Here is a 14,041-nt window from a genome sequence, read left to right on the forward strand (position 1 = left end):
TAATAAGCATTAAAAATATAATATTTTTAACTCTTTTTTTAAAATAATCTTATTTTAATATTTATTTATTTAAAACAATTTATTGTTTTAAACAACTATTAAAATAAGTTTATTTATCTTTTAAATAATACCTTGCTTCTATATTTTAATATAAATCTATTAAGATTTTATGAATAATAAAAATCTTAATAGGATTATTTTAAAATATAAAATAGAAAAAGAAAGATATTATTTAAAATCAATTTAAACATCCTTTTTCAAAATATGGGTCCTTTATGCATGAGGCCTTTACACACCGCCTAGGTCAATGAGAATTACGAGGGTTTCACTCTACCTATGCTTGATTCTCATCTTTGCACGATACAGGTTCCTTTCTTCTGTTTCTATTATCTTTTTTGCAAAGGTCTTTGCGAGATGAACATACATAAAGTTTTTTTTATCAAAATTCATCTATTCATGTTTCTTTGTGTTTGGAGTATAGTTGCAATCTTTTCTTAACACTTCTATATGCATGAAGAGAACTTGATGAAACCCTAGCATTGCTTTGCACGACGATTTGATGGTTTATATCTTTTGTACTCTGTGCTGATATTTTGCCTCTATATATGGTGTATGGCCACCACAGTTCTCTGTTGGTGTCTTTATTTCTGTTCATGAATATATTTTGGTAATTTTTTGTGTATGTGTCTGGACTCATAGCCGTAGCTCATTTCTTTGTCTTGGTTTCATGATCTTGCTGGTAATGAAAGACTTCACTAGATGAGTGTATCTAGGGTTTATGCATAGTTTCATTGTTCCTTTTCTATCCTGTATATGCAACATTTCTACTCTTTGGAGCTCACAGTGATCTCTATGTCCTTGGGTGGTTCTTATATTGTTGCAACAAAAACTCTTTGTATATGTTTCCTTTAACAGTCTTCTCCTGCTATTGTTTCATAAGTTTGATCATTTATGACTGTGTATTTACATCTTCAGAACAAAAATTTGTGGAAGCTTTTACATACTGCTATCCTTTATTATTGTATTTGTAATATGATTGGAGATTACTATCAATCATTCAAGTCTTTCAAAATGCATTGATAATGGCTATGCATGATCAAAAATGGTTTTTCTTGTTCTTGGTATGATTGCATTCATGTGAAGTTAATGCCCTATTTACTGTCTTATCTATCATTAAATGACACTCACAATATTTTTGTGTTTGTCATAGCTCTATTCATATGCTACCATTAGATTGATATGAGGTTGTGAGCTTGATTGATATTGATGCCATTGTTTGTCCTTTTCTCATCCTCTTGGAGATATGCTTACCATCCTTGGATCCCCTTGTAATACATCTTGTCCTTTGACTGTACAAATACCTTTAATGTTGCTATTGATCATACATATTTTAAGATTGTTTTGGCTAAAAATGTCTTCATGATTTTAGTCATAGGTCCCTTTGACTATATGGACTAATTTTCCCTATATATTATACTGTCATGTGGCTTAAATCTGTTGGAAAAGTTATTTCAAATAGTGATTTGATACTCCAAAATGCATGAATCTGTTCACTGTGCATCCTTACTTGTGATGACTGTGTTATGACCATGTTACTGCTCCTGATGACTATGTTTGTCTTAGGATTGTTTTAAAGTTCTTACTCCTTAGACCTTTTCCATTGTATTGTATGCTTGATCTATCCATAATCTTTGTGTCGGGCCTTTTGGCTACTTTGTTGACTTCATAATGCTGCAAGTTCTTCAATTCATAATGGCATTGCCTTCCATCCTTTTAGGATCTTTGATCTTTATAGCCTGTGGTTTTACTGGGAGGTTCAACTGATAGCAAAACACATTATAATATCTCTATTTTTATACACACGCAAACCCTCATTTAACTGTCCTTTTACTGTTGGAGTGTACCTTATTGATTATTCACTGTCTTTTCTCATTGTCTTAGGTTGTTACTCTTTCATTGAGACCTTTGTGAATGGTCTGAGAGTGGATTCACTATTAATAATTCTTTGGATTGTACCTTTAGGTTATATGCATTGTGTTCTCCTTCATTGACTTGTAAAAATGGCTCTCAAAATTATAATTTTTGTTGATTAATTCAAGCATTGGAGATGACTTTATTATATATTTCACAGTGATGTGTTGATACCATCTTCTATGTATTTGGGCCATGAAATTTGATGATATTAAATTGGCATATAAATGGTATTCTTGACTGTTGAAAGTGGACAATATGGTGTGATTGTCTTCATTCCATGCGTTATGAAAGTTGTAACCCTGCCTTTCTTAGCTTATACTCAGTGATCTTGTCTGTTGTTCCATGTGATCTTTTGGTGATGTAAGAGTTGTATCTGTATATCTATTGACGAAAACTGTCACTTTTCATAGTAACCATCCTCTATCTCCATTCATCATGGCATTCATTTTGACTAATGTATTGTCTCTTATAGTCTTCTATCATGATCTTCGTTACTATTATGAGTGCTCTGTGATGCTTTATGGTACATTGCCATGTCATGATGATGTGATAATGAAGCACTTATCACTCTGTTCATGCAATCTTTATCAAGGTGATGAAGTAATCTTTCTTAGAACTGCAACTTTGATGGATTGATGATCTAACATTGTTTTGAAATAATGAAAAACATCTCATTTTCTATCATGTGGCATCTCTAATGATGCTTTATGTATTGCTTACTATCTTCATAGACTGTGGTCTTGTTTTAACTAAGATATACCCCTTCTCTTAACCTTTATAACGGTGACCTCTCTTTAATTTCACATGGCTTTGGTATTTCCTGACTCCTTGATGCTCTGGACTTGGTAACTGAAATTTCTTATGTGGTGGGATGTATACAATCTCTCAGACTATGTGTTATCATTAAAGGACTGCAACATATTTCTTCATGTGTTTTCTTTACATTTCTTTATTAAAACCTTTTTTGATTAATGTTCTTTTATAGGCACTTGCTCATATAGAAGTTTAATTTTGTTTGTTCACTAATCTTTTTGGAATGCTCATGATGTTTGTTTGGCCATGGTTGTGTCTCTTTATTTTAGAATTGTTATGTTGTTAATCTTCTCTAAAACACTTTGCACATGCTGGAGGGATACTATCACGTCCATTGTCTTCTTCTATTTGTCTTTTATAATGGTCTTTGATCCCGTTATTGCTCTCCTCACACTATGACCATGTGTATAATATTCTCTTATGATTGAAATCTATTTTCTGCCCTTAGATACTTAATACTATTATTGAACCATGGAAATCACTATTATATTCTTGTTGAGAGATGCTTCTTATTTCCATAATAACTCATGTGATGGCTCTAGTCATCTGTCGGCCATAGAATACCGTTTTATTCATTGTTGTATGTGTTGTCATTGAATGATCGCTTATATTGTCATTGAGTGACAATACATGGGACTCTGAATACCGTTTTGTTCTTTGTTTAATGGGATGATTATTGTCACTTCATGAGTGATGACTAGTATGTTGAGCTCAACCCTTGTGAGAGACCATTTTAACCCACATACCTGATATTAATGAAATTTGTATGTGCACATGAAACAAACAAGTTAGATAAAACATGATACTTGCTACTATCTCATGGCACCTTATCTGCATTGATTCTTTTCTTCTGAATATGAGTTTGATGTAGCATTGTAAGCACATTGGGAACAACATTATGTATGTAGGAGTGAGGTAAGTAACCCAAAGCTCTAACAAATCTTTTCTCTCTTTCCTTTTAGGTCATCTCTTGGAGTGGACAACAGAGCACTTGGACCAACACGACTGTTCAAAAGACTTCTAGGAAGAACTCATCAACCTATCTAGGAAATGATGGGTTCCTTCTCTCTCTCTCTCTCTCTCTCTCTCTCTCTCTCTCTCTCTCTCTCTCTCTCTCTCTCTCTCTCTCTCTCTTCCATATATTTTTCTGATTTCTTATGTGTTTACAGTAATATGATCAGAAAGATATATGTTGGCTATTCCCTCGACTTGTGTGGGATTTCATTAACACTTTGATCTTTATAAATAAAAATGTGTTTCATGTAAATATTTTATTCATGTATATCTCTTTTGATTCAAACAATTGCACATTTGAAATAAGATACTTGTATGGCATACATCTTTATTTGTAAAAATAGTAAACTTGAAAAAAAAATTGTGTACCTTTCTTCAAAATGCAATGTATAAGGCCTATAACAGGTCACCAAGTTTAGGTGTAGCAAAATTTGGTAACATTTATGGCGACCTCTCAGGGGTGTTTGCCTACTAAGAAAATAGACCAATGCCTTAAATCATATCCATTGGGCATTTAGTCAAATCCGCCCTCTTCACAATCTGGAACTGCAATTCAGCACTTCAAACAAAATCGAAATATCTAAAAACTGAAACTACTTTGGCTCTGCCTACAACTGAGCCTGCAAACTGTGCATCAACACTTTTGAAAACTGTAAATACTAAAATTGAAACTAAAACATGAGAACATCAATGTGCTGAAAGCACTTATTCAACAAAAACTTGTTGAAAACACTCAAAACAGGAACACTGAAATATGAAACTACTTTGTGCTGGAAGCACTTATTGAAAACTACATCTGAATTGAACTGGAAAACTGAAAACAACTACCTTGCCCTACTTTAACCAAGAAATAAACTTGGTTACACAAAACCATACACTAGTTTTGAACATCCTTTTCTTCCAATCCTAGGATGTTGCAAAAGTTTATGAACAGTTGTGAAGTAATGGAGAATGAAGATATTTTCCACTAGTTGTTGCAATATATCTTTAACAATGAAAACAACACCTCCTACCTCACTGAGTTGATTGTGTATACTATTTACTTGTAGTGGGTGGGCGAGTGAAGCTTGTTTCACTTGGACTGCAACTTGCTCTGCTTGAGCATCTTCTTCATGCTTGGCTTCTATACTGGTTAGATGCCTGATTAGACAACCTCTTGAGATGTTAAAATTTGGAACCTAATTGTTGGTTTCTTGTTTGTCGACCATCTCATTAACCATAATATCTACTTCTTTTACCTGAGTATGCTAATCATTATCATTTCTTTCCAAAGGTATCAATTCACTATCGAGGTTAGAGCAAAAAATCCCCAATCAATTCGTTATCAAGGTTAGAGAAAAAATCTTCAATAATACTTGAGAATATAGCTATATTATGATCGATGTCATCATGCAAAGTGTTTCCCAATACACTTTCTTGATTGCCTTCAGTATTTATAGCTTAAAAATCTAAGCTTTGTTGATTGTTTTTCTCTATTTGAAACAAAATTGTATCTATAGCAACCTATAGCTCTTTCACAACCCTATTGTCTTCATTTGCTTTCTCATAGATTTGCCTTTTATCTTGGTGATTATCAACTGCCTGTTGCTCATAATTGGATAATGATGTTAGTATAGTCATGCATTCAATCTCATCATTAATGAATAAGGAAAGTTCTTCAAATAAATTAGTTGAAATTCAAACTTCAACACCTTTTTCTATCTCTACAACCTATTGTTGTACCTGGTCAGGCTCAAACACTTCTGTTAACAAATATCTACATCTTGCTCAAACATAGCAGTAGGTGAAAAATCTACGTTTTCCTCTTCAAATATCTCCTCTTGTTGTTCTATAACCTGATGTTCTTAGGAAATCGCAATAGTAGTGGGCTCCTCTACGGATAGATCAATCATATTGGGACAAGGAGGTTGTTCAAGAATGTATTGTTGAGGTTCTTGAGGTTTTCTAAAACTCGGGAATGCAAACATGCGAGGGTCCTATTTAATAGGCTGATTTTGGATGGGCTCTTCTTGAATGATTTATTTATAAGGATGTACTTGTTCAACAAAAGGTTTTTGAAATGAATGAGAACTCTTGAAACTGGGAATTTATAATTTAGGAGATTCAGGAGACTCACCTTGTTTAAAGTTTGGTATTTTGATCTCAAAAGCATCTTGTTTGGCAAGAAATATCTTCATCTCCATCTCCTTTGCAGCCATCTCTTGCTCCAGATTATCTTCAAATAGTCTTTCTTGTATTATTGAAATAATAGGTTCTGCTTGAGATGATTTAGCCTGATAGTGAACTTTATGTTGTTCTTTGGGTGTTGTAGACTGTCCTATTGGTAGAATCTGTACTTTTTGAACAATAGGGGGTCCATTAGCAGCTGGCTGTCTTGAGGAAAACTATTTTTTTTTAGTTATCTTGTTGTTGTTTCCTCTTATCAATTTGTTGCTGATTAGTTGTAGCATACTATCCATGATTTACATCTTGTTGCTGGTAATTTACAACAGACTGTCCTATGTTCACTGCATGCTTTTTTGACCTTGTGTTAGTTGGAATAGGTGAATAAGGTCTATTCTACATTTGTGGATGATTAAATTCACAAAATTCCTCAACCTGCCAATTCATCATAGCCATTTTGGGACCTTCCAATTCCTCATTAAAAACTTCATCTTGAAAAGACATATAATTTTGTAGCATCAAAGCTTTCAACTGTGCATTCATTGCATTCAAGCATGATGCTTGATTATGAGGTTGTTGTCATGAAAAAGAATAATCTCAAGACATGGTGTTCTTAATAGGTACATTATCTCTGGTATTACTAGTGGTATTTGGATTGTATTGTTGGTTTGGCCTGTTATTATAATTTCTCCTTTGATTTTGAGGGTCATTCTGGTAATTAGGCTTATTGGGCTGATAAGGAGCTTGGTATGGGGCTTGATACTTCTGATTTTGGTCTTGATTCTTCTTAAGGCTCACCAATTCATTACTAATAGTCAACAGTAACTTTTTCATCCTTTCTTGGGTACCCTTAAGTTCTCACAACTCTGAATTTGTTGTAACAACACTATTTTGAGCAAAATTCTGAAAACCTAATGTTGGAACAATGGGTAATGCAACTATAGGAGGTACTTGCAAAGGCATTAAAGGTTGTATATCTAGAAAAATAGGCATAGGAGGTCTAGGAGCTATTTTACCAGCCCGCATAAGATTGTTTTCTGCTCTAATAGCTACATCATAAGTTGTTGGTAATGTAACCCCACCCATAGACTAAATCATGACAACAACATTGTTATTTGAAGCTCTCAAATAATATAAATATGCATGTTCAGGAATTATATTCCATGTTCGCTCAGAATAGTAGTTGAAATCTGTCATTTGCTCTTGTGGAGCCCTCTTGATAGTGGTCATCTGCTCAACCAATGGCAGGTGGTCTGACTTATCTGCAAATTTCTTTGTTAGCTTATCACCCAAATCATCCCATGAATTTACAGGAAAACCTCTGAACCATTGGAGTGTTTTGCCTTTGAATGATGATGTCAGTAGCCTGAGTGCTATGTTGTCTTGGGTTATATGATGAACAACACACAATGATGCAATGTCTCTGATATGTTCTATTGGTGTAGTTTGATCCTCACCAGTGAAGAAAGCAAGACTTTTTAGAGCTACTACTGGTATAGGATCATGTTGAGTCAAATTTAATGGGCTGTCCCCATCAAATGGTACAAAAGGATGTGCTCTTACGACCATTGGATGTACTGGGAATTTTCCTCATATGCTGTTAAGACCTGTTCTGCACATAAAAATCAGAAAAAATAGAGTCGCCAAGTACTTGAAAATAAACCTCAAAAGGCTATAATACTACTGTCAATACCAAAAAAACAACAAAAATGGAGCCTTTTTGAGCTATAATAACTAAAACGTGTCCCATCGGGTGTGCCAAAAACTGTTGTCACAAAGGATTGCACCTGAAAATGCAAAGTGTGAAACCTAACAATCTTGTAAAATAGGAGAATACTTTCAAGCCTGAGCATTGCCTATATTAAAAGTAGACCTCCGGAGACCAGACCGACTTCCTGTCTTGATGAATCTCCTACAACTTACTTTTTGCGGGAAAAGGGTTAAAAGCTTGCATGTAATGAAAAAACCTATCCTAATGGAGATGATACACCAAAATGATGCAATTCTACTTATTGTCCTAAAGCTATAACTAGCTACAACAAAGACTAATAATTATTTCATAAATCAAATAAGATCATGAAATTCATCAACATTTCATGTGAAGGCTCAAAGTTATCCAACTTCTGCATGTAGGAAAAGTGTTTTTTCACATGCAAAGAATTGGACACCAGATGAACACAACTCGCAACCCGAATTTACTATGAAATCTTCCTTTTTTGCAAAGCAAAACAAGACAGAGAAAAGGATTTGAAATTAAATCACAATAACTCTATCAAATCATTCATCTGACAATGGAAAAATAAGAATAATTGACAAGGAAACTTAAAAAAAACTCTCTATTGCACACTGAAAAATAATCTTTATTACAATGCTGAAAACTGAAAAGTGTTGAGATACAATGCTTTTTTGCTATGTGTGTAGCAGAAAAGAAAGAATCAGAGGAAAAAAAGGAGGAGAAAAGAATATAGAGAAGATTCTCCTTCAAAAACTCTAAAATGAAAAAAAAAAATTGCATGAGAAAAAGCCTTGGGTGGATTTGCCCAAAATAGCCTAAAAAACTCATGCGTATCCTTGCCAAAAATAGTATTTGCTGCCAAAAATAGGTCTGCAAATCAAACTGCATGCAAAAGACACCCTCCTACTAAAAATAGAACTACCACTTCCACTACTAATAGCCCTCTGAAAAAGAAAAAAAACACTCTCTGTCCCAAAAATCTGCATGTGCTTGCTAAATATAGCCAAGGAAAAAGCAATCCCCCTTCTGCTGAAAATTGCATGATATCTTATGCCAAAAATAGCTCATGAACTGAAAAAATCACCCCCCTTTCTTCATGTATTCCGAAATTCCAAATATAGTTGTAAAATATCCCCTTCATTGAAAATTGTATGCTGCAACATCTCCCCTTTCTTTTCAAATAATCATATTTAAACACTTATAATAAGCATTAAAAATATAATATTTTTAATTTCTTTTTGTTTTTTTAAATAATCTTATTTTAATATTTATTAAAATAAGTTTATTTATCTTTTAAATAATATCTTGCTTCTGTATTTTAATATAAATCTATTAAGATTTTATGAATAAAAAAAATCTTAATAGGATTATTTTAAAATAGAAAATAGAAAAAGAAAGATATTATTTAAAATCAATTTAAACATCTTTTTTCAAAATATGGGTCCTTTATGCATGAGGCCTTTACACACCGCCTAGGTCAATGAGAATTACGACCAAAAGGCACTTTAATACATGAAATATTTGTTTTAATAAAAACAAATTAAAAGAGAAAAGCCCATTTGAGTCTCAAATTAGGGCATGCGAGATGACAAAACAAAGAACCCTAACACATTGTGATTATTATATTTGCATCTTGTTGTCTTCTCGGAGAAACTCTGAGGCCTCCATGCACAATCTTTTCTCTGTTGGATTTAGGGGTTGAACTGCTATTTGAAAAGAGGATTTCACTCTGCCTATGCTTGATTCTCATCTCTTCACGATGCAGGTTCCTTTCTTCTATTTCTATTATCTTTTTTGGAAAGTTCTTTGCGAGATGCACATACTTAGGGTTTTTGATCAAAAATCATCTTTTCATGCTTCTCTCTGTTTGGAGTGTAGCCGCAATATTTTATTAAAACTGCTATATGTGTGAAGAGAACTTGATGAAACCCTAGCATTGCTTTGCATGATGATTTGAGGGTTTATATCTTTTGTACTCTTTGTGCTGATATTTTACCTCTATATATGGTGTATGGCCGCCACAGTGCTCTATTGGTGTCTTTATTTATGTTCATGAATATATTCTGGTAAATTTCTGTGTATGTGTCTAGACTCATAGTCATAACTCATTTCTTTGTCTTGGTCTCATGACCTTGCTGGTAATGAAAGACTTTGTTGGATGAGTGTATCTAGGGTTTATGCATAGTTTCACTATTCCTTTTCTATCCTATATATGCAAAAAATTTGCTCTTTGGATCTCACAGTGATCTTTGTGTCCTTGGGTGGTTCTCATATTGTTGCAACGAAAACCCTTTCTATTGGTTTCCTTTTACAATCTTCTGTTGCTAATGTTTCATAAGTTTGATTATTTATGACTGTGTATTTACGTCTTCATAACAAAATATTTGTGGAAGCTTTTACATACTGCTATCCTTTATTATTGTATTTGCAATATGATTGGAGATTACTACCAATCATGCAAGTCTTTAAAAATGCATTGATAATGGCTATATATGATCAAAAATGGTTTTGCTTGTTCTTGATAAGACTACATTTATGTGAAGTTACTACCCTATTTACTGTCTTATCTATCATTAAATAATTATTATAGTATCCTTGTGTTTGTCATAGCTCTATTCATATGCTACCATTAGCTTGATATGAGGCTGTGAGCTTGATTGATACTAATGCCACTATTTTCTCATCCTCTTGGAGATATTCTTACTGTCCTTGGATTCCGTTGTGCTACATCTTGTCCTTTGACTGTACAAATACCTTTAATGTTGCTCCCGATCATACATCTTTTAAGACTGTTTTGGCTAAAAATGTCTTCATGATTTTAGTCATAGGTCCCTTTGACTATATGGACTAATTTTCCATATATATTATACTGTCATGTGGCTTAAATTTGTTGGAAAAGTTATTTCAAATAGTGATTTGATACTCCAAAATGCATGAATATGTTCACTATGCATCCTTAGCTGTGATGACTATTTTATGACCACGTTACACTCCTGATGACTGTGTTTGTCTTAGGACTTATTTGAAGTCCTTACTCCTTAGACCTTTGCCATTGTATTGTATGCTTGATCTATCCATAATCTTTGTGTCAGTCCTTTTGGCTACTTTGTTGACTTCATGAGGCTGCAAGTTCTTCAATTCATAATGGCACTACCTTGTATCCTTTTAGGATCTATGATCTTTATAGCCTGTGGTTTCACTGGGATTGGTTCAACTGATAGCAAAACACATTATAATATATTTTTCTTATACACACACAAACCCTCATTTGATTGTCCTTTTACTATTGGAGTTTACTTTATTGATTATTCACTATCTTTGCTCATTGTATTAGGTTGTTACTCTTTCATTAAGACCTTTGTGAATGGTTTGAGAGTGGATTCACTGTTAATAATTCTTTGGATTGTACCTTTAGGTTATATGCATTGTGTTCTCCTTCATTGACTTGTAAAAATGGCTCTCAAAATTACAATTTTTGGTGACTAATTATAAGCATTGGAGATGACTTTACTATATGTTTGATAGTGATGTGTTGATACCATCTTCTATGTATTTGGGTCATGAACTTTGATGATATTAAATTGGCATATAAATGGTATTCTTGACTACTGAAAGTGGACAATATGGTATGACTATCTTCATTTCGTGCGTTATGAAAGTGTAACCCTACCTTTCTTAGCTTATACTCAGTGATCTTGTCTGTTGTTCCATGTGATCTTTTGGTGATCTAAGAGTTGTATCTGTATATCTATTGATAGAAACTATCACTTTTCATAGTAACCATCCTTTGTCTCCATTCATCATGGCATTCTTTTTTACTAATGTATTGGCTCTTACAGTCTTCTATCATTATCTTTATTACTGTTTTGAGTGTTGTGTGATGCTTTATAGTGCCTTGCCATATCATGATGATGTGATAATGAAGCACTTATCACTATGTTCATGCAATCTCTATCAAGGTGATGAAGCAATCTTCTAAGAACTGCAACTTTGATGGATTGATAATCTAACACTATTTTGAAATAATGAAAAATATCTTATTTTCTGGCATGTGGCATCTCTGATAATGCTTTATGTATTGCTTACTGTTTTCATAGACGTTGGTCTTGTTTTAATTGAGATTTACCCCTACTCTTAACCTTTATAATGACGATCTCTCTTGAATGCCACATGGCTTTGGAGAAGTACTATCTTTTGTGATATCTTTGGTATTCCCTCTCTCCTTTGATGCTCTAGACTTGGTAACTAAAATTTCTTATGTGTTGGGTTGTATTCAATCTCTCAGACTGTGTGTTATCATTAAAGGACTGCAAAATATTTCTTCATATGGCTGCTTTACATTTCTTTATTCAAACCTTTCTAGATTAATATTATTTGATAGACACTTCTTCATATAGAAGTTTAAATTTGTCCGTTCACTAATCTTTTTGGAATGCTCATGATGTTTGTTTGGCCATGACGATATCTCTTTATTTTAGGACTGTTATGTTGTTAATCTTATCTAAAACACTTTGCACATGATAGAGGGATACTATCACATCCACTGTCTTCTTCTATTTGTCTTTTGCAATGGTCTTTGATCCTGTTACTCCTCTCCTCACACTATGACTGTGTGTATAATATTCTCTTATGATTGAAATTTGTTTTCTGCCCTAAGATACTTAATACTATTATTGAACTTTGGAAATCATTGTTATATTCTTGTTGAGAGATGCTTCTTATTTCCATAGTCACTCATGTGATGGCTTTAGTTATCTATTAGCCATAAAATACAGTTTTATTCATTGTTGTATGTGATGTCATTGAATGACAACTTATACTATCATTGAGTGACAATACATGGGACTCTGGATACTGTTGTGTTCTTTATTTAACAATATGATTAGTGTCACTTCATGAGTGATGACTGGTATGTTGAGCTCAACGCTTGTGGGAGCCCATTTTAACCCACATACCTAATATTCATGAAATTTGTATCTGCACATGAAACAAAGAAGTTAGATAAAACATGATACTTGTTGCTATCTCATGGCACCTTATATGCATTGATTCTTTTCTTCTGAATATGAGTCTGATGTAGCGTTGTAAGCACATTGGGAATAACATTATGTATGTAGGAGTGAGGTAAGTAACCGGAGCTCTAACAAATGTTTTCTCTCTTTCCTTTTAGGTCATCTTTTAGAGTGGACAGAGGAGCATTTGGACCAACCAGACTATTCAAAAGACTTCTAGAAAGAACTCATCAACCTATCCAGGAAATCATGGGTTCCTTCTCTCTCTCTTCCATACATTCTTTTGATTTCTTATGTGTTTACTGTACTATGATCAAAAAGATATCTCTTGGCTAATCCCATGACTTGTGTGGAATTTCATGAACAATTTGATTTTTATAAATAAAAATGTGTTTCATGCAAATATTTTATTCATGTATATCTCTTTTGATTCAAACAATTGCACATTTGAAATAAGATACTTGTATGGCATACATGTTTATTTGTAAAAATAACAAATTTCTTTTTTTTTTGTGTACCTTTCTTCAAAATGCAATGTATAAGGCCTGTAACAGGTCACCAAATTTAGGTATAGCAAAATTTAGTAACTGTAGCAACATGAAGACCTTCTGGATAGAGGATGATGTAGTTAGAGTCGTGTCTTCAGACACAAAATAGTTTCAATAGTGTATTTGTAATTTTGTTTTGACAAGTGACATGTAAAAGAAAGTTTTGTAATTGCAAGTGTCACTTTTACTTGCATTTTTGTAGAATGTAATTACATGTAAAGCAACTACAAGTTGAGTTAAATTAGGAATGTAGTTGGAATAAGTCATGGTGGTTGAGAGAATTTCTCAAGTTAGTTGGGATCCTCCCACCTTTTTCTTAAGGCTCCTCTCCTATATATACTAGAGAGGGTCTATTGTAATATTTATCTTTTTCGCAAGCATGTAAACTCTATAGGATTTTATGCTCATAAAGGATTTGAGCTTTATAGTTGTAAGTTGTCATCTTTTGAGTAATATAAAGAAGTGTGGGATTTCAGAATTTGTGTTGAAATCTTGCTTTGTTCCCATTTTGTTCTTGTGTCATTTTGGGATATATCTTTGTGCTTACTTGAGATTGTGGAAGGCTATTAAAAAGAGCTTCACTCCAAATAATTGTAGACTTTGTGTTGTAGATATTGAGGGTGAAATTAGTTTTAAGTTTGTGATTTGAAGTTGAGAAGTGTTGCAAGACTTTGTGCTTGTAATAATTCCCATATAAAATAGTTTTAGAGTGTATTATATTTGCAAACTTTGTGTTGCTATACACTGCACTTGTTCTTAAAGTTGTTATTATAAAAGGGTAG

The 14,041-nt window shown here is 33.3% G+C and overlaps 1 long non-coding RNA gene across 1 annotated transcript; it reads left to right on the plus strand.

Annotated features, from left to right (window-relative positions):
• Positions 1-276: 276 nt before the first annotated feature.
• Positions 277-13,105, plus strand: LOC131076118 (uncharacterized). The gene is made up of 3 exons (XR_009113315.2): positions 277-366; positions 3,750-3,844; positions 12,870-13,105. It is a non-coding gene; the product is annotated as an uncharacterized LOC131076118 (long non-coding RNA).
• The last annotated feature ends 936 nt before the right edge of the window (positions 13,106-14,041 follow it).

This window comes from Cryptomeria japonica, chromosome 10 (assembly GCF_030272615.1).
Source record: "Cryptomeria japonica chromosome 10, Sugi_1.0, whole genome shotgun sequence".
Lineage (NCBI taxonomy): Eukaryota > Viridiplantae > Streptophyta > Pinopsida > Cupressales > Cupressaceae > Cryptomeria > Cryptomeria japonica.